We start from the raw sequence: 26,212 nt of genomic DNA, 5'->3' as shown, positions 1-26,212 counted from the left end.
ATGCCGGAAAAGAGTACTACAGATGCAATGTTTGCTCTGAGAGTGTTGATGGAGAAGTACAGAGAAGGTCAGAAGGAGTTGCAGTGTGTTTCTGTAGACTTAGCGAAAGCATAAGACAGGGTGTCTAGAGAGGACTTGTGGTATTGAATGAGGAAGTCAGGAGTGTCAGAGAAGTATGTAAGAGTGGTACAGTATATGTATGAGGGTAGTGTGACAGCGGTGTGGTCTGCTGTGGGAGTGACTGATGCATTTAAGGTGGAGGTGGGATTACATCAAGGATCAGCTCTGAGCTCTTTCTTATTTGCAATGGTGATGGAGAGGTTGACAGACGAGATCAGACAGGAGTCGACGTGGACTATGATGTTTGCAGATAACATTGTGATCTGTAGTGAGAGTAGGGAACAGGTGAAGGAGACCCTGGAGAGATGGAGATATGCTCTAGAGAGAGGAGGAATGAAGATCAGCAGGACTAAGACAGAATATATGTGTGTGAATGAGAGGGAGGATAGAGGAATGGTAAGGATGCAAGGAGTAGAGGTGGCAAATGTGGAGGAGTTTAAATACTTGGGATTAATAGTTCAGAGTAATGGTGAGTGTGGAAAAGAGGTGAAGAAGAGAATACAGGCAGGATGGAGTGGGTGGAGAAGAGTGTCAGGAGTGATTTGTGACAGACGAGTACCAGTAAGAGTGAAAGGGAAAGTCTACAAGAGGGTAGTGAGACCAGCTATGTTATATGGGTTGGAGACAGTGGCACTGACAAAAAGGCAGGAGTTAGAGCTGGATATGGCAGAGTTAAAGATGTTAAGATTTGCACTGGGTATGACGAGGGTGGACAGGATTAGGAATAAGTATATTAGAGGGTCAGCCCAGGTTGGAAAGTTTGGAGACAAAGCCAGAGAGGCAAGATTACATTGGTTTGGACGTGTGCTTAGGAGGGAAGCTGAGTATATTGGGAAAAAGATGCTAAGGATGAAGCTACCAGGTAGCAGGAAAAGAGGAAGGCCTAAGATAAGGTTTATGGATGTGGTGAGAGAGGACATGCAGGTGGTTGGTGTGACAGATCAAGAAGCAGAGGACAGGAAGAAATGGAAACAGATGATCCACTGTGGTGACCCCTAACAGGAACAGCTGAAAGAAGATGATGATGATTGGTAGTTAGGGTAAGAGAATCTGGTTAATATCCAGAGGTTATACGGGGTTATCATTATTGTTTTAGCATGTTAGAGGGATTATTGGTTTAATTTCAGCCATTTAGGCTATTAGCTACTTTGGATATTTATATGATAAGGCTTTGAGAGGTTGATGACAGGGATCCAGTTTGTTTAGAGAGGATGGAGTACACCAAAGGATGTTTGGCTTAACCCCTTTTCAATGTGTGGTTAAGTGTTGGAAGTTTTGGTAGGAGGGAGGGGGGACAGACTTGTTAGGCTGGTGGGAGGAGAAGAGGGGCAGACTTGCTCTTCTTTCTCCCCTCTGGTGTTGGATGTTCATTTAAATGAGTTAGGTAAGGAAAGTGAGAAGATGGACACTGCCTGGTAAGTAAAATAAGTGGCGTCTATATCACGTTATCGAAAGTTTACTTAATCGAATCAATAAAGGTCAAACTTTATTGATCGATTAAGTAAAACATTGAATAACGTAAAAAAAAAAATTTAAAAAAACTAAATTGTGTAGGTAGGGGGGGGCAAGCCACCCTGCACCCCCCACACCCCCTACTTAAATATACCAACTCCGAGTCCGCACTACATTGAGGTAAATGGAAATCTCCCCTTATGGAGATTTCCTTTTACTTGCACAATGTTCTTCACTTTCGATGTTGTCTTGCCGACAATATCAGACTTGATATTGTCAGCTTACAACAACGTAAAGTAGACCCAATAAGTGAGTGTAGGTAAGGACACTGCTTATTTGGTTGGATGTTTGGTTCAATAAATAGTAAATGAAGTGAGTAATGGGACGCTACTTTATAAGTAAAATGAGTGGAGGTAAGGACACTCCTTATTTGGTTGGATGTGTTAATTCAATAAGTGGTAAAGGAAGTGAGTGATGGGATACTTTTTCTTACATAAAATAAGTGAGCAGAGGTAAGGATGCTGCTTATTGAGTAAGGGTGAGCAAGGTTACACTGCCCTAGTTAACCATTATGTGCATGTTTATGCTGTGATTAATATCAGCTATAATATGTTTATGTGATTAATAAATAATAGTGGTTAATGAAGTTATGTTTATGGAAGTTTAATAAATGTCATCTAATGTCATTCAGTGTGATATGTATTTATTGAAGGGGATCAGGACAATGATAAAATGATTCTGTTGATATCATATATAAATAACATGTGTATGTTACTACAATAACAGCAATGAAGATGCTTTTTCAAAAAAAATAGTATCATGCCATACATTACTGATCATATCTATATGCAACACGTATTAGCTAATCCTGTCATAATTAAAAATCGCTAATACAAGTAGATTATAGATAGCACACATTTGGGCATTGGTCACCACAATTAAAAACAATCACCAGATGACTGTGCTGTGTACAGCAAAATTTGTTTGTTAGTCATACTGAACACAGCTATGGCACTAGAATTCTACCCTCATTAGGAATGTCTACAATAGGGTTCATCTGCCCACACCAAGTTGTAGTTGTAATCATCTATGTGACAGGGAGAAAGAGCTCATTTAACATACTCTGCAAACCAAAGAAGACAGTCAAGGGCAAGCAATGGCACGCTGAAGACCTAACAGCATCATGCAGATAAATAAATAAGATGACAGTGAATATTTTTGTACATGTAATTTATTTCTACTTTTAGTAAGGATAAGCACATTGGCACCAGATAAATATAAAATCTGGCAAACTTCTAATTCAGGTTGTGCTTGATTGTACTTTGTTGCCTATATGACACCCTTCATAATTTCTTTATTGAAGATTAGATAAGACTGTTGTACACCTAGCTTTAAAAGACATATTTCTATAAATTACGACTGCAGTAAAGACCTGCTATTTGTTTCTGGTGATATTTGCATATTATAATTACTAAATAGTGAATTGGTAAGAATAAAATAGCATTTCTTTCTTTTTCCCTTCCACAGTGTCACCTTCAGTGAAAAAAAGCCTGCCACTAAAACAATTTCAGGTAATTTTCATCACATATAAGTCCGTTTCTTTCAAGTGACATTTTATTACTAGCCTCTAACCCAGTTGTATCCATCAGTTTTAGACCAACAGTGTCCTGTTTGGGCTTATATTTAACAATCTATTGCGTCATTTGGTGTTTAAATTCCTTTCTATTTAATCAGTAAGCTATTTTCTCAACTCAGCATACTATTTCAGCTAGTTCATTTTGGCAAAGTCAGTAGACTCACCTTATACGATATTTTCAGGACAGAATTATGTTTTGCATATGTCTAACCATCAAATGCCTGCATTTTACTTTCTACTGAAATCAAATAAATTCATCTGCTGTTCCCATTCTTGTTTTTTTTCCTTCTTTTTTTCATTTGAAGCACACTTATACTGTTATTTTCTATTAAAGAAAGTCGGGAAAGTAGTTCAAAGAGTTGCAGCAAAACTGTAATTAAGAAATATAGCACAGATGACGATAACATTTACAATTAATTGTAAAGACCCTGATTTGCTATGAAGAATAAAGGTCATTTTAAAAAAGGGCAATAGTGATGCTGAATCATATTCTATTTGCATTTCTAACAGAAGTGCATGCATGAAGATCAAAAGGTGGAAAGCCATTATACCCTGCTCTTTAGTGAAAATCATTGCCATTTAAATGTTTTCATGCAAGTGGCTTGGACTGCTAGCATCTTATCACTTCAAACACTGTTAGCTGCAAAGTTTTTAATCTTCACAAGTGCAATCCAGGTCAGTAACATTTGCTTGCTTACATTTCAAGTTAAACATCAAAAGAATAAATTACAAATTATTATTATTTCCATGACTAATGATGAGTTGTGGACAAGAGAAAACATGACATATTATGTATTTTTTAAATTAACTTTTAAGAGGAAACAAACTTAGAGGATTTTTTTTGCTAAAAGGAGAATTATACATTTTGATCGGTCCAGATGAAACAATTGGGGAAATGTAGGTGTATATGTGTCCATGTAGATATAAACAGACATATATATATATATTAAGAGAGAGGCACTTCACATGCACACAGATTTTATGTATATATCTAGGTATCTCTCTATCTCTCTATCTATCTACACACACAAAAACACACACACACGCACACACGGTTATATGAAAAGTGAACAAATTAACTTTCATAAAGAGTGGTTCACAAATTATTTGCTAATACATTAAGCAAACTGCTGAAATACAGTTAGAAAGAAATAAAATGTGTTTTATTAAGTTGTTTTTTTTTCTGGTGGGACAGATCCCCTGCACCCCCACCCCATTTGCGACGTTCATAGGTTCATAGGTTCATAGGTTAGTACTAGGCTAACTGCCCTTGCGAGCCATTTTAAGCCTAGCCAATTATCCTATGTGAGACTCAAACTCTGCACCTTATGTTTGTAAGGCAAACACCTTAACCATTAGGCCATCCTCCCAACCCTTGCTTTGTATACACCTTTTGGTTAACGCTGGAGGAGTTTGCAGATTTTCATATTTGAGGAATATGTCTTCTTATGATTTATCAGTCCTAGTCACTGGATTTGTGTTGGATTTAAATGATAATGCTTGGCTTAAATCAGCTACTAATAATTGAGTGAATGCTGTTAATCATCATTCAAGTACCAGTAAAGGTGATTTAACTGTTTACCCAGTATTTGCCATTCTAATGGAGAATATGAGGAAATATTGTAGCGTGATTTTCTTATTTAAGTACTTTAAATGTCTATGCTAGGCAACATGTGGTACCAGGGGCTTATATGTGTACCTTGAACCCAGAATAGGACTTAAGAACACAACTTTTTGGAGTAAGCAGAGACATACCTCTCAACCACTTAGTGCAGGAAATCTGGACAAAGCCTAACAAAATTGGTGGCAACGGCCTAAAAATAGGGACAGATTTTAAATATTGCTCTTATAAACTTACAAAGTTGTTAGATTAACAGGGTTTGTGTTAACATACATTTTCTAAACTATTTGAATTCTGAAACTCAGATGTATGTCATTATTTGGTGACTTCAGTCCTCAAATAATTTGAGTAATTTGCCAGAGTAATTTTATGGGGAACAGACAAAATATATGATGCAAAATTCTGGACATTCTGTGAAAATCTGGACCATTCAGAGGTATGAGCAGAGAACAGTGCAAAATACTGCATCTCTGATCTGTATTGATCTGCTTAGTGAACATTATAAAATCCTGCTGTTTTGTCTAAATGAATATGTATCAGCATGTGTTAATCAGGCTCTTGTATGTCTAAAATGAGTAGTTATATGTTGATTGTTTTGATAAATTCAAAGAAAAAAAACAATAGTAGCAATTTAGATAAGAAATAGGCTCATAAAATTTAAAAAAAATTCAAATGTTATCTTGGGGACTATCAGTTAAATGGTGTTTATGTTCTGAAAAAAAAAATATGTGCATTTTTTTAAACCATCTGATGCTCCTGTTAATAAAGCTAAGGAGAAATGTAAATGGAAAAGGAATGCACCCATGGCTTTCTATTTTTACTTTAACATTTCTTTACTGGGAAAGTCTGACTTGGAACAAAGCCAATTTTAAGCAGAGGCCTGGGAAGAAACACTCCAGACACATGTCTTTGAAATGTAGGAGGAAACTGGAGCACTCAGAGGAAACCGACAGGAACACAGGGAGGACATGCAGACTGCACAGAAATTACTCTAGCCAAGAAATGAACTGGAGAACCTGTTGCTGGCAAGTGACGACTCTACCACTGCATCACTGCACCACCTATGTCTGAGATTGACTTGAAGGACTCTTATCCACATTAGAAGAGATCTAACTTAAAGGGACAGTCCAAATCAAAATGCATGGTGGCAGAAAGCAGGGGAACAAGAAGAATGCTGGAATTGCTCAAAGTCTTAAGGAAATAAATCAGTCATTTCTGATTTAGTAAATGAATAAAATACAGAGGAGCAAAGCAATGAAGAGGTGTATGTACCAAAGTCCCATCCAAAAAATACGATCTTTGTGAAAATACAATATAATCCAAGACAGTCAAGTAAAAACTGAATAGGTTTATTGTAATTGTTGAACAGGATAGCGCTTTCGCTGGTTAGCTTCTTCAGACCTCATACAACAAAATGCTCATAAAAACAGATTTATATAGCAAAAAAGGGCGCGAAAATTAGAAGATAAAAAAATCTAATATACTTTCTTCCAATTAATACATCAAAAAATCACAAAATCACACATTAAAACTTTGTTGATAGTAATAGATCATTTCCTGAAGGACATATATATCTCAGTATGATGCATATAAATATAAAATATATATATATAATATATAAAAAATGTATATATGTATACATTCACTATGAAAATATAAACATGCAGTGAACAGTATATATAAATATTACAATTCATTAAGATTCAGACCTAACTGAATATATCTACATGTTAATACAAATAAAAAACATATATATATATGTACAGATAGAAAAATGTATGTTAACCAAAGACAATCATTTACTATGTCTCAGACTTCTCTGTTTCAGTAATGGTCTCAAAGGGACTATGCCATTGAGTCCTGGTGGCATGTCAGACCTAAATTTAATAATCCATTGTGTTTCCCTAGATTGTGTATAATTATCCACATCTCCCCTCCTAATGGAAGTATATATTTGTTCTAAAATCCTGAAATTGAAAGAATGATCACTGCCTGTGTATAGCCACAGGACTATTTTTGTCCTGATACACACCAACATCTTTATAAGCTGTTTGGAAGATGAAATAATATGGAATAGTCAAACAACAGGTTTTTACAACAGATAGATTATTGGTCTCATTACCTTAGTGATTGTTGGATGATTTAAGATGGTGGGGTTGATAAATTGAAGAAGTGTTGTAATATTTTTTGAATTCCTATAGATTTGGGATGGAGTCTATATCAGTTTGTCGAAAGAGCAATGTAGCAAACTGCTCTTCAATGAACGATAAAGATCAAGCATTTAGTTAAACAAACATTCACATCCATGAATGTGTTTCATAGCAACAGGAGAAAGTTGGCCAACATCAGGAAATGCCTTTTTCTCCACTGTGGTGTGATTTTAGAGTTTGTATATATAAGTTGGGGTGTGGAGGGTGTAGTCCCCCCTCACCTGTGTGGGTTTGATATGCTGTGGTATATGTTACACTGGGAATGTTAGGTAACTTTAAGCTTTCCCTGTGAAGCACATTTGCAGATGTAAATATTTGTGCAACTGAATGATCTCTGTTTTTTGCTTGTTGAGGAGCAGTTCACTGAATTGTGATTTCGATGAACTAATATATTGCCACATTAAGATGCAGAAAAGCATCCCTAATTCCCAAGACACAAAAGAATTTGCAGTGAAAATGTTTCTTATGATAATTTGGTAGAAAATTGTTTGCCTGTTTTGTTGATAGATGATATGAGTAGAAAAGGCCAAACTAAAAGTAGGTAAAGAGTCTGTTTCTAACCATATGGATGTTGAACCAGGTTTGTTTTAACCAATGATTCTAATGTGTCTTAGGATCATGATATTATACAGGTGCACTGGGACATCATTGCTAATGATAGTTATTTTTTTTAAAGTCAGGTAGGGAATATATGTTTGCTTACATTCAGGAATGGTAGGTCTTTGGATTTTTTTGGGTGCAAGTCTCGGTTTAAATGACAGCAGTTAAGCAAGGAATTATTGCAATATTCACCGTGGTATAATTGTGTATACTGCCCACAGATAGATAGAACCAAGCATTTTACCTCAGTTAACACCATTTGTGTGTTTGAAACAAGGAGTTTAATCACTTGTTCTGCTCCATGGATTGTCTACTTAGTAGTTTGCTACTGCAGTAGTTTTTATGTGGGGCAAACCTCTCTCCCTTGGAAATTGAAGAAATCTACATACTTAAGTGATTGATCTGCAGTCTAAGAGGGAGCACAATTCCTTATATAAACGTTCAGTTCAACAAAATTCTGCTAAATTTTCATTTATTGGAATAGAGCTCGTAGTAGGTAATTACATTAAATCAACTAAACTTGATAAGCTTAATCAATTAAGAAAATTTGGGAGGGGCTTTTTTAATCCTGGTTTGAATGTTTAACTTTGAATTCTCATTAATTGAATAAGATATGCCCCCGGATTCACAAATCCTCCGTGTAAGACTTAATAAGTCTTACTCAGAGGCTGCAGTTGAACGGTATGATGTCAGCATGCCATGAATATGCATGAGGGCACACTGACTCAACCGTAAGTCTTACATGGACAGTGTAAGAAAGCAGGGGGCATGTCCGACTGCCGAGCAGTCTAAATGTCCACGCCCCTGCAAGTGTTCAAAATAAAAGCAAATAGACAAGAGCAAGTCTGCTCAAATGTCCCTGCAACCAACACATCACTGTCTGATATTGTAAACCCCCATCACAGTTCTAAAACGCATAACATTAATTTTTTTAAATTCCCAAAACAGCTGCCCATATTTGTGCATGTGTGTGCGGGTGTGCCCATTGCTTAGCTACAGTTAGCAATTCTGATATGGAAGAGCATAAGAAAGAATGTCTATGCAAATCACACCAAATAGCAATAGTGTAATGGTAGAGCGTTCGCACAAAGAAGAGGCATTCATGGTTCGAGTCCCACCACTCCCTTTCGTATTTATTTTTTAAATCAGTGTATGAAATAATACCTAACAAATATGTTTAAACATAACTAAAAAGCAGTGAAATGGCCAATGTATCAGTGAACAAAATAAATATTTTAAAGGATCCCAATATAAAATTGCCTGCAGTTAAGCAGCGCTTCACCTAGCGCAATAGAGTTGCCCATAGTTTAACAGCACTTTACCCAGCGCAATCTGTTTGCGCGGACGTGCGCGCCGCGCCAACTAGGGCACAGTAGGGCACCGAGGAGCAACGTAGAGCAAAGTTGCTTAAATGCAGCCACACCCCCTAGCCTGTCTGGACAGTATAAAAATAAAATGAATGACAAGGTTCGAGCCCAGGACTCTGTGCATCACAAGCAAAGTACAGAACCACTAAGCCATGACAACATAGGGGAAACAGCCACTGTTAACATTCATATACTTACTAATATTAGTTTAATCATTATTAAGCAGGTCTGCAGTCAGCCGAGAATTTTACAAAATGGCCAATCACAAAAAAGTGCGAGAAATGCGGCATATTTAAGCCCCACAAGCGGGAATACATGCCATAACTGATTGTAGCTCACATCTGCAGTTAGAATGTCTGGTGTCAGGGAGGGAACACGCTTACGAGCGCAATGTTGGGGCATCGAGGAGTCAAAATACATTGTTTGGCTCCTTGTCCACCGTCATGAGTCAAGACTCCTGCAGGGCCAGTTCCAATGGATGCAGTACAAGGCAGAGGCTTGGAACCGGTTAGCTCGTGACCTCACCAGTGCCACAGGTGTTCCTCAGACTGGTGAGCAGGTCCGTCACGACCATGCAGACCTGAAGAGACAAAAGCAGGACCGCCTGAACCAATGGATATAGGAGGCCCATGGGATGCGGGATGCCCCACAACTGAGTATGTAGCCATGGAATGCATTATGTAAGAATTGATAATGGAGTATGTATAACGGATAGGTATGTCTCAATATCCCTTCATTTACTTTACAGCTGCAGGTGACCGTGCTGCGAATCAGCAAGCTTATGCTGATAGGCTGCTAAAGCTGCACCACCAGGCAGGTTAGTGATTATTCTGCATGTATTGTTATATAAAATATGGGAGAGAGCATGAAAGTGTTGTAGTCCAATAATACAGCCATAAAATTGCCTGAATAAGTCCTCTGCATGTACTGTCAGATAAAAACGTCAGAGAGGCAGAAAAAGAGTGTAGTAACCCATTAAGAAAGGTAACATATGTCTGGAATAATATCTCTGCAGGCACTGGCATATAAAATAAGTGAGTGAGCCTGAAAAAAGAGTGTTATAACCTATTAATAAAGGTATAATATGTCTTGAACATGTCTGCCATATACACCGTTAAAACAAATAAAGGAGTGAGCCTGTGGAAAAATGTGCAATGTCATTAATAAAGGTCTAAAACCCAGAGTGTGTCTGTGTCACAGAGTTTGAAATGTTGTTGTACCCTTGCATTATACAAACAGTACTGTTTGAAAAGGTGCTGGCAACCCAGAGTTGTGCAGTCCCATATAAAGTGGGTGATGGAAGTGCTAGTAACTGTGAAACATATAGACAGTCCACAACAGTCAGTTACTGGCTGGCATGAATAAGTGAATCTGGCACACGTGTAGCATGTTATTTTTCTCCAAGACATGTGAGTGTGTGTCATGAAATGCAGGGTTCTGTACAAATCAAAGTGAAAATGTCATGTGAAAACATCCCAGATATGTATATAAAGAAATGTAAATGCAATCAAGAAATATGTAGCAGTAACATCTGCATCCTGGACAGTTAGTATGTCAGATATAGGTCAGGCATATATTGAACTATCCAAACCCATTACACAACCTAATGTATGGTGGCAAGTGTAATAATACATGTAGGGGATATACACTTGCAGTCACTAGGAATGTAGTGTAGACGAAAAGGTAAATATAAGCTGTTAACCAAGGTTTTTTCTACACCCTACTTTATGTGCATAAACCATGCAATTCCACACCTCAATGGGTATGTGTAATCTTAAATATTTGTTAGGACATATGTCCTATTGTTCTATAAATATTTGCATTCACGTTGATGCATGTGCCCTGTTTAAACACGACAATCATGGCGGCCTGTTGCTACCAAACATCCCTGCATGCTGTTGCAATATCAACTGTGGTTCAATATATGCATGTGTTATGCTTGCTGTTCAAATGTTGTAACCTTGGTGTGTTGGGTTAATGGGAATATTCCTGCATGCTGTTACAACTAATCTGGAATGCTGTTTTGCTTATGTTGTAATTAAACACACCTAATCACAGAACGTATGGGAAGGCCGGTCCCAGCGGACCCACCTGTCCCTCCTCAGCTGGCGAGTGCACCTGGCACCAGCAGATCCGGTGCCCAGCCCGGGCTCCCCTCCTCCGTTTGTCCTGTGCCACCTTCGGGTGAAAGTGCTGCAGGGGATGGGGCTCATCCCCCCATGCAAGCGTGGGTGGAGAAGGGCCACCTGTCACCCTTCGAAGGGTCCGGGTTTTGGTGCATAGGGAGATACAGTGTTCAGTCGCTGATCCCCTATGCCAGCTCGAGGCAAGAGTGGCGCATCTCATGGGTGAGCCTGCCTGTCCTACGCAGCCCCCAGCACAGCCACCCTTGTGGCTGTGAAGGTTCAGTGGTGACTGCCTATGGGTGGGGATCTCATTTCCACTGTTACCATCTGTGGGCTTATGGGATTGCGATTTCCAAACATCCGACCCCGTCAATTGTGTTCACCCACCCCATGTGTCATACACCGCCCCTGTATGCGTCTTGTCTGTCTTGTCTGTTTACCTTCCCAACCTACCTCCCCAGACATACCTACTTCCTCTACCTCACTTCCCACTCCCACCTGAAAAAAAAAAAAGGGCAATCTGTATACACAAAAAAATTATGCCCCATACATAGCAGCCCATTTTGCACACATGTCCATTGGACATGTAAGCTTATAATTAGAATTGGCAGTACAACATAATTTGTTGTCCTCACCCCTCTCCCAGGGGTGGAAGGTTTCAAATTTCACTCCAAATTCATTGCATATGCACAGCTGTTGCTGTTAAAGAAATGGGCAGCTATGGACCTTCCCTACACCCGTCCTGCACATCCTGAGCTTGTTTACCTACTGTCTGTCTCTCTTTGTGCCCCCTTTTTCACCACTTTCCTATATCCCCATTTTCTTTTCTTTAAAAGAAATTAGCGCGGGGGTTAGCGGGAGTAAGCACTTTTAAGCGGTAGTAAGCAAGTTTAAGCGAGTGTGCACATGTGTACGCTTAGCTAAGCATCACTAAGCATCACACAAACCTGCGCAAACCCGCTTACAACTGCTTAAAAGTGCCTTAGTCACTCTATGGCAGGGCCCTTGTTCTGTTGAGCAGCAAAAGAAAAAAACCTCTGCCAGTCCCGAACCCCAGACCATTGACACAATAGACTGCATGAATCACCACTAAGCCATAGCAGATATGCAAATAACTTGGTTCTGAAATAAATATATCATGCATTACAATGCGGGAATGTAAACGGAAATTAGGAATGGTATAACACAAATCCTTTTCTGTGGGTCTTTACCAGCAGTGGTTGTGAAATTGCATGACATGACTGTGAAAGGAGAACCAGCCATCCTGGCAGGGAATAATGTTACAGTATCACCTTACAAACACCACGAAGTGTCAGACCAGGATAAATACTGGCCACAGAAATACAGTGCAATAACCACATTTGTATGGCAGTTAATTGTGTAAGTGAGAAAAAAGTACATACTCCCATGTATCCTGTGTTAGCATTTGGAGGGGTGCGTATATGTCTACACTGAGATGTGTGTACTGGAAGCAGCAACATTCAGGCTTGAGTACAACATGCATATAACTGGCTACAACCCTAGCATCAGATAAGAGACATATACCAACCTTCAGAGTGACACAACGGTGTCCAGAGCAAACAAGCATGGGCCCCACCTTGGAAATCTGAAAGGGCTATGCCTACCTAACCTAGCATTTTATCGCAGTGGGCTGCAATCACAGTGAGTAATGCAATCATCAAAAGGCAGGCTGCATGCAATTACTGAATGGTGGGCAGCAGTTGGTGCAGAGGCTGTCACATGCACAAGTGCAGATACCTAGAAAAGCAGGCTGTACCTGCAGTCCACACGTGCAATTATATCATTGCAGGTGCTGTGAGATAGAGAGTGAGAGAGAGAGACACCGACACAGACTCAGACAGAGACAGAACAGAGTAAGAAACTGAGAAATAAAGTTAAATAGAAGGTGAAAACCCAAAACAAACCACCAATAATAAAAAAAACCTACAAAACTGTAACACACGGAGCAGGGAAATACAAAGGTAAGGTATGTAACTCACATGTATGTGTTGGCATGTTGTAGATGTTCCTGAAGAGTACTCTACACACTGCAAATCATCCATGTGTGGCAGCAGTATGTATCTATCTGTATCCACACATGTGCATAGGGCAAGGGACATACTGCAACTGTTAGTGAAGGGTGGACAGATATCTGTCAGTGAAGTTTGATATGTGCATATATCCATGTAGGTCATAGTGTGTGGCCTAGAAAACAGCATGCAGTGCTCAGGAGCGGCCTTAGGTCAACTGGTGCCCTAGGCAAAAGGGTTCCATGGTGCCCACTACCACACTTCCTGGTGCCCCCATCCTTGCCTTACTACACCACATAAATAGTGGAAAAGCACCCCTGCTAGAGCGGCGGCCTAGGTGGCCACCCAGTTGGCCTATGCCTAAGGTCAGCTATGGTAGTGTAGATATATATCATGTGGTGGTTAAATGCTGTGGGACAGATTTGTCAGATCTGCTGTGTTACAGCCAGTGAGGCCTGCTAATGCTACAAGGGCTGAGGACACCCATATGCATTCTGCACAACACTGTGCAATTTAATCACATACCTGTACATCCCACAACTGTCGCATAAGTGATATCCCCACCATGAAAGGTGGACTGTACATGTGCCTATATGTACATCCATGTGTACAGCAATATATATATATATATATATATATATATATATATATATATATATATATATATATACATTTAGTGTGAGAGAGAGACAGAGAGACATGGGGTCATATGTACCGCAACAGGTGTGTGGAGACCAAGGCATGGACTGTAGACAAGTGTTGATACTGCAGTGCCATTCCACCTTCCCAAAACAGTGTACCCATTAACTACCACATAGGTAGAGATCTACCTAATAGTGAAGGTGTGATAAGGGAACATGGAACACAGGTGGACAGTAGCCTCCGCTTTGATGAAGACAGTGCCACACTACACCTGTAATCTGTCTGTGTGGTATGTGTCATGACTACAGGTGTGTCATCTATGAAAGTATAGGGTAGAGTTTCCCTCTACTCATCGCAATGCCCTGTGTGGTATGTACTTCACATGACAACTACACCAGGTGAACAGGCCACAGACAGACCTCCCAAAGGGTAATACTTGCCACAAACAGATGCCCTATGCAGACTGACTCACAAAACCACAACTACACTGTATTGCATACTGGCCACACAGAGGTGACCTCTGCTGGACATACAGAGGTATGTCACACCCATAGCTGGGTGACAACCACCATGGCAACATATCACAATCCCTCCGGGATGCACACTCTAGGGCCCTAAACCTTGTCAGCTCACTAAACAGCACATGCTGGAGGGATAGGTTCCCATCTCAGAGATATGCCATACACTGGAATAGACCACATAGCAATAGCAAACAAGGCTCTTCCTTAGCAGTTGTTATAAATACCCCTGATGATTGTGTGAGAGATTGGTAATACACCCTAGGAAACACCTCTGTGGTTCAGGTTGGCGGGGCAAGTGAAATCAAAGTACACATGTCAAAGGCCAGGATAGCATATGGCTAGGCTGCTGTAGGCCCTAGGGCCAATAGCATATTACCTACCTATGACACTATGCACTCACACATGTACTTAATGCAATAGCTGCTATGTAAGGTTTAATAAGTGTAATGCTGAATGTGTGCAAGGTCTGTAAAGGTGTGATAGCTTAGTGTGATGTTGTATCTGACATGGTAGTGCCTATCCTAGCTGTGAGTACAGCAACTGATGTGTAATGTACTGTTAGGCAGACATAGTAGTATGGCATATGATGTGACGTAGTTCTCCGTTGACGAATGTGGTGTCTCATTGTAGGCTAAAGCAATACATGTATGCTTAGTGAGTGATACTGCTGGTGAATCCATCACCAATATGAACTGTAGCACTACCTGAAGCTGTAGGCCTAAACAGCACAGTATGGTGTGTGTTCACATTGCTTGAAAACACTGTCATGTGTGTTTCCTGTAGTCTGCACAGAGGACAGAAAGCAGGCATAAGGGTGTGTAAGTAATGGCAGTATGGTACACAGGTAATGCTCATCTGTGTTGGCATACAGTGGTGTGTTGTATGTTTGCCTGATGTGTGTGTGATTATGCCTGTACAATGGCTGCAATCATATGTGTGTTACAGGGTAAACGTGTGTATCCAGCAACATATATAGTCTGTTACAGCAGTATGCCATGTATAGCAACAACTGTACACATCTGTTAGGCAGGGCTATGGCATCAATGACTAGGGTGGTTGATTGGTACTACTGTACCTGTACTTTACATCCATTGCAATGGATGACATCTCTGTTCGTGCATTGGTGTGATATACATCCCTGTCTTGAGCTTGTGCAATGTGTCACAGTGTACCGGGTACTGTTGTATAGTGGTGTGATATATAGAGTCTGCCAGGCAGTGTTAGTTAGTTGTGGCCTGAGAACCAATAAGTGGTATTGAACGTGTGTAACCTCTGACAGACAATAGGATGGTATATATGTCAGTAAAGTGATATCTGTGGGTAAAGGTGTAAAGTGTGCCACAGGACACTCTCACACATATTGTTCATATCTTTTTCAGCCAGATGGCCCACCAACGCAACCCAGAGAACACAGCGGATGAGGAAGAGGTGATACTGCAAAGCCTATTGCAGCAGCACACAATGCTGTTCTCCAGAAGCAGCCAGCGCCAGCAGGAGCGGACTGCACTGTGGCAGGAACTTGTTCGTCGGGTAAATGACATAGGCATACATAACCGGACATATGAGCAGGTATGCCACCACTGCAGTGATTTAATTAGAGAAGTCTGGCGGCATGCATCTGATATCCAAAAACAGCAGCTTGCCACAGGTGGTGGGGTGGCCATTCACCCCCCCTCACCAGAGAGGAGGAGCTGCTCCTAAGCATGGTGGCACCTGGACAACAGCTACATCAACCTCTGACATGTGTTGTAATGGAGGCCGGAGCTACCCAGCACATCCACCTGGAGCAAGCAGGTAACATGCCCTATCTGTAGACTACAGTTAACTGTATTGTTAGATTATGTCTACGTGAGATGTGTACTGTGTGTTTAGCAGTTCCGCTGCCCAGTGTTGTGCATTATGGATAGTTTGAATAATATCTCTACACCTGTAACTGTTAACTGTTGTTGTACTGCAGTTTAGCATACCCACTGTAGCAATGCCACAGTTGTGGCCACTGACAAACTCTCTCATATACTCGTAGGTCCCTCTGGTGTGACGACAGGGCGGCCAGTCCATGCTGGTGAGTGTGTAATACCTGTAATGTTGGTAATGAAATATGCATGTCATAGGTGAGGTGTAGGCCATGTGCACGTAACACACCTATGCATAATGCATGCCGTGCATGTTTGCTGTGAGACAATGCACAGCTCAGTAATGTCAGTAGCTGCCTCAATGACATGCAATACACAGAGCATGACACACAGTTGTGGCAACCCCGTACTGCACATTGGATAGGCATAGTTGCAACACCTATACACAACATAACACATTTATCACAAGCAGTACACAAAGTCATGCTACATATGGCATAACCACACACCCACTGTAAGGTCACACTTCAGTATCCCACATGTCATCCACACACACACATGATGTACCTCAGGGGTAGAGGCCTATCACGGGGCTGTGCAACACTCTTCAACACATAACACAGTCATGTTAGGCAATGCTCCCTATTAGGCATCTCATACACCCATGTACAAAGTGGCTGTGTAATAGTGAACGTAGCCACGGCACTGCAGTTCAAGTACAGCATGCTAGGCAGTGGTCTGTCACACAGTAGTAGCCGTGAGTGACCACAAGATGCATGATGATGATGATGATGGCACATGGTACTACACCCCATCCTGTTACATTGACCACAGTACTACACATAGCAGTCTTTGCTGTGCACCTCATTGTTCTATGTGTGCAAACATATGCACCTATACACACTATGCATAGCATGTTGTGTGTGTGCTTACATATGCTAGTATACACATTTTGCACAGCAGTCGCCATCTGTACAAAGAGTCACATATATGTCCTGGAATGCTATTGGGTGTATAGGTCACATGACACACATTGGGTATGTGTGGTGTTTAATGTTGCAGTCCTGTAGCATGCCATGTCATGGCTGGCACCTACATATCTGCAATATGTCTCACACTCACCATAACCACTGTACAATGTCCATGTCGAGCATTGGGATTTCTTTACATCTACATGCACCACTCATCCAATGTCTGTACATTGCTTGCATTTGCTACACCTGTGCCCACTATTATGTGCTATGGACACAGACACTGTTATCAGACATAGCAATCTATGTGTCACACAGATAACACATGCAGCCATGGTATGTATACCATTGAGTGATGGTGCACATGGCATTGCAGAGCAGATAATACTTGCACAGCAATGTTGTGTCCATGTACACATTGTGTTCCAGGGTGTAGCCAATCACTGAACAACTACACACATGCATCAAAGCCATGTATAATGTCATTAGATAAGGCTGTCTACACTTGTACTGCATGGTGTTGAGCAACACATGGTCTGCATGCTGACACGTGTGTTGTGACTGCCTTGTGATACTGTCACCCACCATCACCCACTATTGTGTATGTGTTGGATTGCTGGTGTGTGTGTGTGTGTGTGTGTGTGTATGTGCTGTGGTGAGCAGTGTATTTCTGTGCATGTGTGTATGTGTGCATGTGTGCATAAGTGCATGTGTGCATGTGTTCATGTGTGCATGTGTGCATGTGTTCATGTGTGCATGTGTACATGTGTGCATGTGTGCATGTGTGCATGTGTACATGAGTGCATGTGTTCATGTGTGCATGTGTGGATGTGTGCTAACATCATGTACAGATTGTAAAGTGTGTTTCCTGTCTTCCTTTCACAGGTGCTGAGTTAGGGGTGGCTGAATGCAGCAGGGAACCTGATGTCACCGCCACTAATAGTGGAGATGATGAGACATGTATTGTGGCACAGGAAGGTCTGCCAGGGTCTGTCGTTGGTCCACCAATTGACAGTACACAGCGGTCAACCCCATTTATGTGCACACTCATACTGCCAATACATACCTTGTCACCAATGGCCTTAGCTGAGGGACAGCATACAGTTGGCATTGTCCAGGAGAGTGTGGTACCTATAGCACATGCATCCCCTCACAGCAGCCATAGCCATATTACTGGAATGGTACCACATAGGCGGATGTCCAGGAGTTCTTGGGGGAGCACCACTGGTCATATTACCCTTGGCAAACGTGCCCCTAGAGGTATTACAACCTCCAGTATGTTCTGGGCTGTAATGCAGGCACAGGCACATATGGAATGGTACACCCAACAGGGACTAAGGGCACAGAGGGCTTATTACACTGCTATCAATGACAGCATCCGTGACCTTGCCAGTGCGATCCGGAATTACACCAAGGTCATTGATAGCCATTGGAGGGAAACATTATATGTCCTCCACAATGTGTTAGCCATGAGCCAGGACTGTGTGGGATGGATGAGAAGCCAACACAGACGCATGCCAGCCAGCAACAATATCAGCTGGCAGTCATCGCGGATGGACCACGGATCACAGCCGCTCCCGTAGTGGCAGTACCAGCCCCAGCAATGCTGGGGCTGGCCTGTCCATTGACCGTTCTACTAGACTACGTGCAAGTGGCACTGGCCAGTCCCAGCAGGGACATGGGTCCAGTCATCATACCTCTGCCTATGATGATAGCACCCAGTCAGGGTTGGTACCCGATACTGTCCATAGCACCCCTGCTAGGCACAGGTACTGTGTCCATGGCCAGAGACAGTGATCTGTACAGCCTAGCAAGTTCAGTCTGTGGCTGTCCCACAACCTCCCATATATGGCAGCCACATGGTGGAGTTGTGTGCATGCAGACACACACACATTTACCATACAACTAGGTCTCACACATACACACACACACACACACACATTACATCAGCATTGGCCCATGCAGTACTGTTGTCCCTCACACACACACACACACACACACACACACACACACACACACACACACACACACACACACACACACACGCCGATTGGATGGGTCAGTGTTGGGCTCTGGCAAACCTACAACACACCCTGTGCATATGATGATACCTGTGCCACCTCCTGTCATCTGTAACATTGATGCAGGAACAGGCAAACATGGTTCTGATGCACAGGGTGACATAACAGTGTAGCAATAGTAGTAAGTTGCCAACAGGAAAGTGTAATGATATCCTTGTAGGTATATCTGAGCAGGCATTATGCATCACAGCTGTGATAGTTATTGTAGCATTGTTTACACCAGTGTTAGGTCTGAGTATGCATTGTCCACCCATGTGCCACTTGGCTGAAGTGTACAGTGTTACCAGCATGTGTTAGTGAGTGGACAGTACGTGTATGATGTGTGCATTACAAATTGGTGGGTGTACATCTGTGAACATGGTGTGTGCGCACCTTCTGCATGTATGTGCATAGTGGACGCGTGGGATATGCGACATACCCTGTTCTACATATTGTTAACATCTCATGGGATCTTTCGATGGCCAGTATGCATTCTACTACAGATATGTACTAACATGGGTACACATGTGTGTATGACATGGGTTGGCACTATGCTGTGGATGATACTGTTGATATCTGTCAATGATCTGCAGTCTGGTAGTATACACCACCTCAACAGCATGACTATAACCAATCATTAGATGATGTCCTGACAAATGACTTACAGTTGTAGGGAACTCAGTAACAGTTGGATCCTTCCAGTACTATACTATAACAGTAACCAGTGGTATTGACCGCCACACGTTCCTGGGACCACACCTGTGTGGCATATAGCCCTGTTAGGTACATGCAAACTCACTAGGGATATGTCCATCCACATCTGGAAATGCATGCATTGGTCTACACTGCATTCCCTGGATGGGACGCATATCCTACACAAGGGTATCATACAGACAGGTACCTGTTGTCCAATACATGCTGTATAGCAGTAAGCCATCTATGGCATAGTCATCCATATTTACTATACAAACTATCCCGATAGTACCACATAGGTGGTAGCCCTGAACATGTATGCTGGGTACCAATGTGTACAGACAGCCACGTGTTATGTCATCTGTCCCTTGGTATCCACATATCCATAGGTATTGTGGGGTCCCTCTGTGTTTCACATTACACATTAGGGGCCTGCATGCATATCCACTGGGCTGGTGTACACCTAGAATGACTGTCCATTATTGCCAGTCATTGTTGTGTATGAACATGTCTGACATATACCCCAGCAATTACCTTCACTCACAGTACTCTATAGTACGTGTCATGGGTGTGTATGGCAGAGATGTCCTTGGCCACGGATCACTACATTGGCCGGGATTGATGCATACATACATATGTGACCTATGATCCGAGAAGCAGCGGCACAATCTGTCAAAGGTTACAAATGTATTCATGTAGTATGTAGGCTTCACACCTATGTACCGATTGAGGTCACATGTACACAAATTTATTTGACATACAGATACCCGATGTGTGCAATGCAGATACTGTTTGAAACATATGTCATACCGTAGTAAAAGCAAAACCCACAATGCATTGACCACCTGTGGCACAAACACACTCAGCATTTGCAGGACTCAAACCCCTACCTAACTATGTTATGAGACTAGAGAGATATGCATTAACATGGCGCGCTATATGCAACACTGGGTGGTTTCTCTTCTCCTTGAACATTTGTAAGATGCTGACATCATCAAATTTTCCAAAGTGGGATGTACCTCTCTTAATGGGTTTTCCCAGTCTCCAAAAAGGCTATTCCTCTCAAAGGAAATCACACACATACACACTTTGCAGAACTCAAACCCCTACCTAACTATGTTAAGATGCTAGAGAGAAACACATTAACACAGTGTGTTATATGCATTACTGGGTGGTTGCTGTTCTCCTTGAATGTTTGCAGGATGCTGACATTATCAGACTTTACAAAGAGGGATGTAATTCTTTCGATGTGTTTTGCCAGTCTCCAGAAAGGCTACTCCTCTCAAAGGAAATCACACACATATACTCCCCCACACACACACTTTGCAGGACTCAAACCCCTACCTAACTATATTACGATGTTAGAGAGAAACACATTAACACAGTGTGCTATATGCATTACTGGGTGGTTGCTGATCTCCTTAACTGTTTGTAGGATGCTGACATTATCAGACTTTACAAAGAGAGATGTACTTCTTTTGATGTGTTTTCCCAGTCTCCAGAAAGGCTACTCCTCTCAAAGAAAATCCCACGCATACCCCCCCCACCACACACTTGGTATTTGCAGGACTCAAACCCTTACCTAACTATGTTATGATGCTAAAGAGATATGCATTAACACAGCACGCTATATGCATTACTGGGTGGTTGGTGCTCTCCTTGAATATTTGTATGATGCTGACATCATCAGACTTTACAAAGAGGGATGTACCTCTCTTGATGTGTTTTCCCAGTCTCCAAAAAGGCTACTCCTCTCAAAGGAAATCACACACATACACCCCCCCCCCCACAAACACACACTTGGCGTTTGCAAGACTCAAACCCCTACCTAACTATGTTATGATACAAGAAAGATATGCCTTAACACGGCACGCTATATGCTTTATTGGGTGGCTTCCGTTCTCCTGGTATATTTGTAGGATGATGACATCATCAGACTAGACATGGAAATGTGTGTACACATTTTTATACAATCCCAGGAATGATCCATGTAGCTTGGCAGGTATCAACAGCTTGTACAGGACCCCGTGAGTCTCACCTTGTGTGATCTATCTGTGGACACATTGACATCCCCTTCATATGTCAACACATATCTATGCACAGATTGTTGGTTTTGTGGATACGACATGTGTCTGTGATGTTGATGAAGAGCTGTTCAAAGTCTATGTGGGACATGTGTAGCTCTGTTCTGTGATGTATGTCCTGGGTGGCTACCTTGCAGATGGTGTAGCATGCTTGGGAACCATGATCTGCACATGAACATACCACAGTTGGTAGGGTTGTGTGTTTGTCGGTTTCCAATAGCTCTGTTTATGACTTCTGCCATGATGCACTCCACGGCCCTGCAGATCAGACTTTATAGGCTTACTGGACTATACTTCCTATGGTGTGTTGTGCACCCACACATGTGGGGAGTGCCATATGTTGCTGTAACACATTCAACGGTTCCAGGTCCTGTGGAGTGGGTGAGGCTCAACAGACTGTTCAGGTGCAGGGTCTATTTGTTCTGTAGTGCATGCATGACACATATTGGGAAACAATGTAATCCAATTGCTTCCATGCTTTTGGCTTTGGGGGGAGCTGTTCAGCCATTCTAGACGTGATATCTCCTGGTATGATGTTAGGGACTATCGCCAGTGGGGGGGTGTGTATGTATACATGGGCCTGTCTGACAGGATGTCGGCAATGTCAGTAAGGTACAGTTGTCCCTGACTCAGCACATATATGCGCGTACATTACTATTTATAACATAGCTGAAGGACATGTCATGATTCTCCGTCTGGACTCCTTCTCAGCTACTCTTTACAAAACACCGACAAACCTGAGCACTAATCCCGGTTATACTCTTTTACACACTTAACACCCTACTGATCCTTTGTGATCAGGCTACAGAGTATGTCATCATAATACACTGGCATGTACATGGGTCAGTTTCATGTGTACTCTCCAGTCCAGCTAGTGAATATTATGGTTATGACACAATGTCACATCTGCCTCATGTACACAGACAACCCTCTCCTCGTCACATCACACTCACATATATGTGGGAGATGTAACAATATTGACATACAGGATGCTGAACTCTCTCGACCCATGACTGGCATAGTCTATCAGGTGGTGAGGGTGAACACACACACCACATATCAGTCTCAAATACACCGATAGTGACAGCAAACAAACCACATTATCACACATACACAGATTCGGAGGCTCTACATACACTCTGCCTAAGCAGCAGAGACCTCCAAAGCAGACACACATACAACTGCTACACCACTACAATGCCCACATGTCACACAGTTCACGATGTCAGTGTGCCACACAGTCACTGCCCTTTGGGCTACACAACACACCTGATACACTTGTTATGGGTGACACTTAATGTCAAACACACTATCGTCCCACTCACCAAGGGAATAGTCACTTTGAGCTGTCTCTCAGGTGCCAGGATCCACCGCATAACACTTGCACTCAGGTTACTCCAAAGCAAGTCCAGGACTGGCTCCATCATTGTCCATGCTGGTGCGTACAGCCTCATACGTTCCTCCCTGGACCGCATGACATGAAACATAGATGAACTCTGTGATTATGTAGCCCAGCCCAGTATTACCCCGACCTTGTCTAGCATCTTACACTCACCAAGTATGATGTCACAGTATACCAACAAACTGATCACATTTGACAGTTGGCTAACATATTGGTGTTATTCAAATGGGATACAGTGTCTGTCACCCTGGGGTGACATGCTCGACATGCCACGTAGCTTCCCTATGGACAGCTTGCACCTGTCACCCTTGGACTTTTGAATACTGGCTAGGGCACTTGCTGCTACCATACTGCCCTACTTAAGCAGGGCTCAAAGGACAGAACCACCTCCATAGACATTACAGAGTACACAACACTGAGGGTAATGCTGCTCAACACCAGATGTATTACCCTCAAATTGCGCCCACTCAGGAATGTCCTCAGTATGGAGGATAGCAATATCTGTGCATTAACAGACAGATGGTTCAGGCTCCCACATGCACACCAGCTCTACCAGGTTGTATTTCGTACCATGCTTTCTGATCACATAACTCGGAGTGGCCAGTACAAATAGGGGGAGTATCCATATACATCACAGATACACATACCTCCGGGTTGGTAGCACTAAACAATGCATCACGGACCATACATATGCACCTAACATTGTGAAAATCTGCCTTTTGGTTTGTTGCCTGCTACAGACCACACTTCCCAACTCAGCAACCTCACTCAGCTTTCCTGGGAACATTGGACAATATGAAGGTCTCCCCAAACACCATTATATCGGGTGACATCAAATACCCACACATTGACTGTGAATAGTACTCAGGCCCCAATACCCTCATCCAACAGTTGCTACTATTTCTAAACTCATATGCTATGGCACAACCGGTCACCACACCCACAAGAGGGGACAACATATTGGACATGATCATCACCGACATGGGGACTCTATGTTCCACACCTGTGATATACCCCTCATTGGTAAGGGCAGAACATACTTTATCTCACTGGACATCCATATCCCGTCCCCACACCCATCCTGGGTAATCTTGGTGAACTTCCCAAAAGCAAACGCCATACTCCTCCAAACCACGGTGGTATCCTTCAGAGACCCTGGGTCAGTGGTAAGTTTGGCTCAGACTGCTGAATCCTTTACATACACATTCTATGGACACCTAGTGGATCGCATGGATCGTTACATCCAAAATAACAACTGGACTCACTCCACCAATGGCAGTGGACCTGTCTGGTAGACCCCAGCCATTAATATGCTTTACAGCAAATGGAGGAAGCTACTACATGATAGAGCACAATCCCAGACAGGGAAGGCATCTGTGATCTGTACTAGCAGACTGCTACAATCACTTGGGTATTTATGTCAGGCATGCTTCTAACGGACAATTGCACCAGACACATCGGACACTCACAAGGCCTTCTTCAGTTGATTCAGGTACCTGGCTGGACACTCACTGATATGCTGTGTGTTACTGCATACTGACTAAACATACCCTGGACCCACTGACATTGCCGTCATCCTGGCAAACAGGTTCAGTGCAGATGTGTCCCCCCATCCCCCCTAAGGTGGTACTGTCCATACCAACAGAGTGTAACCTTCCAAACATCACGAGTAAACAGGTGTGTGCTGCCCTCCCCACAGCAGACAACACAGCATCAATGGGACCAGACGGTGTCCCAGCCTGTGTCGTACACAGCCTTCATGACAGACATAACACTCACATTACATCACTGTTCGATATAAGAGTTACTGCAGGATATGTACCCACGGAATGGCGTACAGCGATAGTTGTCCCGCTCCACTGAATACTGCCACAACAGACCACAGACAATATTGGAATAAAAGGCCAACTAGCCTGTTCTGCAAAGCTATGGAGTGTATTGTGATGGGACTCATGCACATAGACATGGGAAGCCTACAGACACTGGGTCCTACACATTACAGCATTGTTGTGGGCAGATCTTGCCTGTTGGACCTGTTTATATTCTTTCAACAGTTACTATGTCCATAAGTGTTGGGACGGTTGTCCACACAGCCTGCCTGGACCTTGCACAACCCTTCAACACAATACCCTACTCCGTCATTATGCATAGGCTCACCAGCATCAATACTGACACATATCTGACACAATGGATTGCTACCTGGAGCAGGGATAGTACCCACATGCTCAGTGTTGCAGGTGCCATGTCTGACTATATACCAGTTACACATGGCATCCCACAAGGCTCAGTCCTGGGACCTCTCTTGTTCAGTATATATTTGTTTGATGTACAGGCTATCACAGGAGGGATATGGCTGACCATGTTCACAGATGACTGCAAACTGGGTGCCATAATCATGCCTCCTGCTGGCACATGCATACTCATACAGGGTCTCACAGAGATAGGTTGACTGGTGCCCGAGTCATGGCCCACAGCTACATGCCATTAGTTGCATAATCATCCCCTTTGAGGATGACAAGATGCCCACACATTACCACATAGGTTGTAATCCATTACATACAGTAGTAGTTGTTACGGGTTTGGGGATACAACCTGTTCTTACTCTCGCCTTTGACAATCCTATTGCCATAGTGGTTAGACAGTACATCTACATAGCCCACCATATCCCACATGGTTTCACATGTTGATCATGTGTGGTCATTGTGCCCCTATACTCTTCACAACCATGCTTGGTTACTATGCCACCTTTGGGATGTACCTTACCTGACACCTGCAGCAACTGTAATGGCCACAAATGTTACTCTTCGAGCAGATGTAGGGACTC

Source organism: Protopterus annectens, chromosome 7.part0 (genome assembly GCF_019279795.1).
Source record: "Protopterus annectens isolate FY-2018-M chromosome 7.part0, PAN1.0, whole genome shotgun sequence".
Lineage (NCBI taxonomy): Eukaryota > Metazoa > Chordata > Ceratodontiformes > Protopteridae > Protopterus > Protopterus annectens.
This window is presented reverse-complemented; position numbering follows the sequence as displayed.